This window comes from Mus caroli, unplaced genomic scaffold (assembly GCF_978045245.1).
Source record: "Mus caroli unplaced genomic scaffold, Mus_caroli_1 scaffold_14, whole genome shotgun sequence".
In the NCBI taxonomy this organism is placed as follows: domain Eukaryota; kingdom Metazoa; phylum Chordata; class Mammalia; order Rodentia; family Muridae; genus Mus; species Mus caroli.
Window position 1 is genome coordinate 58,862,738 of NW_028227269.1, and position 6,289 is coordinate 58,869,026.

Genomic DNA, 6,289 nt, shown 5'->3' on the forward strand with positions numbered 1-6,289 from the left:
GCTGACAGCCACCCCACCACAGAAACAAAACTAAAATAAATCTTAAAAGTTAAGATACAAACATTAACATATGGACTCTGTGATAAGCAGGAAAAAATCTGCCAATTTGATGACTCTTTTAAGAGAAGTGAGGAGTTCACAAAATGTTTTCCAAAGTTATGGCCCATTGCATACCTTAGTTGTTGGAAAACTTTAATCTGCCAGACTAAATGACCACCACAAGTAATATAGAAAACAAAACAAAACAAAACAAAGCAAACAACAAACAAAAATGTTTCTATGTATATATCACCCATATATTTATACTGTTTCTAGCTAAGCTATTTTAATAAAGCTTAATTTCTGCTGGCTTTTTTTCTGTAGTGTTGGCTATTAATTTAAAATAAAAAACTGCTTAAATAGCTTACTCTCACTTGAAGAAAGAATTAGAACATTTTGTGACTAGTTCCGGGTTTTTACTCCCAACCTGGTGACATTTTGAGTTGCTTTCTAAAATTCTCATTAGGCACATATATATTATCCTAACTACATGGCAAGCAATGTAGTATTGTCCTGTCTAGGCCCTCTCTATTGCATTTCAATGTACACAAAGCATGTTTGCGCTTATTGCTGCTAAGTTTGGAAATCTATAAATTTGATAAACTCCTACAAAATCTTAAATTGAGTTGTATTTCTACATGGGGACCTATTTTTCTCAAATTCCTAATATTTCCTTGTTTCTTTATCTTTTATTCCTTTTTTTGTATTATTCTGTACTGTTTACATATATCCTGTATTTACTCTATTCAATATTGTTTCTTTCCAAATAGCCTCCAAATATCAGTGAAATTAATAAATGGAAAAAATTGAAATAACTGAAAGATAATCACCATGCACTGACAATAAGTTTATTGCATTGTGGTCATGAAGGAGCTATGGATCATGTCCCCACTGCTGTTAAATAAACTTCCTAAATACTGATGCTAAACTGTTTTCCATCAACTCCTTTACATGCTAACATTATAAGGATGTCCAATAACCCATGTCATGTTAAGTTTTGATATTAAAAAAATGAGACATTTTGTAGATTTTCTGACCACAATTCCAGATTCCTTGTGATTTAATTGCCTTCTTGAGATTATATCTGTTTTGGTTTTGGTGCATAATTATTACCTATTTTTACTTGGTGGGAAATTTTCTCAATCTGTAGTATTTAACTACGTTTTTTTTTTAATTTTTAATATTTTTTATTACATATTTTCCTCAATTACATTTCCAATGCTATCCCAATTTTTTAAGCCTGATATTCCTTTTCGTAAAGTAGAAAGCAAATTGACTCTTCATCTTTGCACTAAAAATTTCATGTTGTCATATCAAATGCATAGATCATTTTAAAAAAACTATAAAGGGAACTGTGTGCTCCAGAACTTTCTAGCAAAGACAGATCAATTGAAGTAAAATTTTACAGCTTTTTTTTTTTTTGAGCCGAATGTCAATCACAAAGCCCAACAATTTGTCCTGTTAAAAGAAAGATTCTGTGACTCTAACTAAGGAAGTGAAAGATATGTATGACAAGAACTTCAAGTCTCTGGAGAAAGAAATTAAAGAAGATCTCAGAAGATGGAAAGATCTCCCATGCTCATGGATTGGCAGGATCAACATTGTAAAAATGGCTATCTTGCCAAAAGCAATCTACAGATTCAATGCAATTCCCATCAAAATTCCAACTCAATTCTTCAAGGAATTAGCAAGGGCAATCTGCAGATTCATCTGGGAACAACAAAAAACATAAGAGAGCAAAAACTCTTCTCAAGGATAAAATAACCTCTGGTGGAATCACCATGCCTGACTTAAAGCTGTACTACAGAGCAATTGTTGATAAAAACTGTATGGTACTGGTATAACGACAGACAAGTAGACCAATGGAACAGAATTGAAGACCCTGAGATGAACCCACACACCTATGGTCACTTGATCATTGACAAGGGAGCAAAAACCATCCAGTGGAAAAAAGACAGCATTTTCAACAAATGGTGCTGGCACAACTGGTGGTTATCATGTAGAAGAATGTGAATTGATCCATTCCTATCTCCTTGTACTAAGGTCAAATCTAAGTGGATTAAGGAACTCCACATAAAACCAGAGACACTGACATTTATAGAGGAGAAAGTAGGGAAAAGCCTCGAAGATATGGGTACAGGGGAAAAATTCCTGAATAGAACAGCAATGGCTTATGCTATAAGATCGAGAATCGATAAATGGGACCTCATAAAGTTGCAAAGCTTCTAAAAGGCAAAAGACACCATCAATAAGACAAAAAGACCACCAACAGGTTGGGAAAGGATCTTTGCCTATCTTAAAATAGGTAGGGGACTAATATCCAATATATATAAAGAACTCAAGAAGGTAGACTCCAGAAAATCAAATAACCCCATTAAAAAATGGGGCTCAGAACTGAACAAAGAATTCTCACCTTAGGAATACCGAATGGCAGAGAAGCACCTGAAAAAATGTTCAACATCCTTAATCATCAGGGAAATGCAACTCAAAACAACCGTGAGATTCCACCTCACACCAGTCAGAATGGCTAAGATCAAAAATTCAGGTGACAGCAGATGCTGGAGAGGATGTGGAAAAAGAGGAACACTCCTTCATTGTTGGTGGGATTGCAAGCTTGTACAACCACTCTGGAAATCAGTTTGGCAGTTCCTCAGAATATTGGACATAATACGACCAGAGGATCCAGCAATACCTCTCCTGGGCATATATCCAGAAGTTGTTCCAACTGGTAAGAAGGACACATGCTCCACTATGTTCATAGCAGCCTTATTTATAATAGCCAGAAGCTGGAAAGAACCCAGATGCCCCTCAACAGAAGAATGGATACAGAAAATGTGGTGCATTTACACAATGGAGTACTACTCAGCTATTAAAAGGAATGAATTTATGAAATTCCTAGGCAAATGGATGGACCTGGAGGGCATCATCCCGAGTGAGGTAACACAATCACAAAGGAACTCACACAATAGGTACTCACTGATACGTGGATATTAGCTCAAAAACTTAGGATACCCAAGATATAAGATACAATTTGTTAAACGCATGAAACTCAAGAAGATGAAGACCAAAGTGTGGACACGGTACCCCTTCTTAGAATTGGGAACAAAACACCCATGGAAAGAGTTTCAGGGATAAAGTTTGGAGCTGTAAGGAAAGGATGGACCATCTAGAGACTGCCATATCCAGGGATCCATCACATAATCAGCCTCCAAACGCTGACACCATTGCATACACTAGCAAGATTTTGCTGATAGGATCCTGATATAGCTGTCTCTTGTGATACTATGCCGGGGCCTAGCAAACACAGAAGTGGATGCTCACAGTCAGCTATTGGATGGATCACAGGGCCCCCAATGAAGGAGCTAGAGAAAGTACCCAAGATGCTAAAGGGATCTGCAACCCTATAGGTGGAACAATATTATGAACTAACCAGTACCCCAGAGCTCTTGACTCTAGCTGCATATGTATCAAAAGATGGCCTAGTCAGCCATCACTGGAAAGAGAGGCCAATTGGACTTGCAAACTTTATATGCCCCAGTACAGGGGAACGCCAGGGCCAAAAATTGGGAGTGGGTCGGTAGGGGAGTGTGGGGGGAGTGTATTGGGGACTTTTTGGATAGCATTGGAAATGTAAATGAGGAAAATACCTATTAAAAATTAATTCTATAAAAAAAAGAAAGATTCCAACTGTATTTAGATATATTGATGAAACTTGCAAGGTAGGAACATCAGAACTGTCTGTTGTGACTTACTTGGAGATGGCCATTTACATATAGTTCTATAGAAAATGTAAAACTTCTGGTCGTTCACTCCATTTTCCACTGAGATGTGGTGGCAACTTCAGGTTTAATAGAAGTATAAATAAGCTCTGGACTTTTGCCATGACCAATCTTGTATAAACTTCTCTGGAACTTAGATTAGTTAGCACATTGAAATCCAAGTTATATTCTGATAGCTCTCAGGTTCATTTAAGGATATCAGTGTGAAACTGCATAGCAGAGTTCCCAGGCCTGTGGGCCATGATGTCTGTCTTTCAATGAATTGTCACAGAATCTCACTAGTTCTGTGAGATTTTTGAAAGGTAATGTTTTGTTATTTGTTATCAACAATGCAATCAGTTTTTTTAAAATAAGCATTTAAGGAAATTAGTTATAAGTGAGCTGTTGCTAAGAGAATATGCTCTTCTCAAGTAATTAAGTAACTTGAGCAAAAGTTTCACAGATGAAGTCTTTACTTGACTTAATGACATAATAATACATCTCTCTTTCAAAGTTTTATTCCTCCCCCAACATTCTAGTGTTTGCTATTACACATTTCCGGAAGGATCAGTGCATAAGCTGCTTGCCACACCTGACAATCTGATTTGATTCCTTGTACCTACATGGTTGAAGGAAAGAAAGAAGACAGAAATGATTCTTGTTTGATGTCCTCTGATATTCACACACACACACACACACACACACACACATGCACATCCACATGCACGTGCATACATATATACTTCCCCATTAAAATTTTTAAATATATACTTTAATAAAAATAAGTAAAAACAGATTTGTTACTACAATTATGAATCATAATGTAGTGACCACGTAGTTAATTGTCTGAATCTGAACATTTCTGAGAGTAAGATCTGCTTTAAAATAATCCACAAACAGAACTGTCCCAAGCAAATCAAGACATATGGTCACCATGAGTTTTGGAGGATGTGTATATACTGAGTTCTCTTTTTGAAAATAACAAATGCTACTCCCCCTGGTGATTAACTGCACAAGTCATCCTTCTACTTTCATAAATAGCTATGAATGCTTAAATAAAATAGCATAGTTATACGTTACTTGAAGTGCTCCTGCCTTATGTAAATGTTTAAAATACTTTTACATTTTCTGTGGGTTAATATTTTTACATTGATATATATGTGTGTGCATATGTGTACACATGCATGCCCACACACACACACACACACACACACACGTGTGTATGTGCATGCCTGGGCACATTCACACAATGCATGTGTACTTGAGTGTGAGTGCCCCCTGGTACATTTGTGAGATCAGAGAACAACTGGTGGGAATTGATTGTAGCCTTTCATCATGTGGGTACTGCTGATTGAACTCAGTATGTCAGGCTTGGTGGGAAGTACCTTTACCATCCATACCTATGGCAAATCCCTTCTGTAGGGTTTAAAGAATATTTGATCATTGTCTTTTGCTTTCAAAGTTGGCTATTTATATTTTGTTCAAATACTTAGGAAATTTTGCTTTTAACATTTTATTTAGATGTAAGCCACCTTATTTTCCGAGAGATAAGGATATAAGTATATTTATGAGTAGAATACTTAATAATTTTGTCTCACAAATTGTTATAATGCTTACAAACACAATTCTTGTAATGACTGTTAATACAGGCATTATTCTAGTTTGTTACAAATGGTTATTTATCTAATATCATATATTATATGTACTTATAAAAATACAATATCTATTATTCTTATAGATATTGAAAGTATGTTCTGAGATTCTTATTTCATTAAAACAGCAAGGTGTTGCCGCAGATGTGAATAGTAGTAATCAGAGTTCCTGAATGCAAATGCATAACAGATATTCATCATTTTGATGGTTCCTTGCATCCTTTACACACACAGTAAGAATGGGGCTAAGAGAAAATTTCCCATGACTTCTTTATTCAAATCAACACTCATAAACCAGCCAAACTTACTTGTGATATTTGCCCATTGTCTTTAGAGTTAGTGAGTCTTCATTTTAAATCCTAGCTGAAAAAAATATTGTTTTCTCTAAGACTAGCAGTCAATTAAATTTATTACCATTGCATCTGATAGATGTATGGTATTCCCGAGTCTCTTACAATTCATCTTGCTATAGCTCTGCTAGCAAGTAACTGAGGTTTTAGTCAGTTATGAAACTCTTGGACCATCTGTGATGTAGACAATTTCAGGGTCTAATTATGTAGTTTTTCAACTGTTCTCCTTCAGTTCCAACATTATTTCCAAGAAATCAATTTATAAGGTAGGACATACACTTCTTTTAAGAGTCTAGAACATTCTTTGTTCCAAACCAATACCCATGTTTTTAAGGCAGGATCTTTATTCTTTCAAGGCTTTTTAAAAAATTCTGCTTTTGGGTATGCAATTCTTTATACACATAGATTGACTCTATGCCCTGCCTTTTGGCTGATGTTTTCCTTAAACTATGACATTGTTCTCAGAATGATTCTCTCATCTAAGACCCTT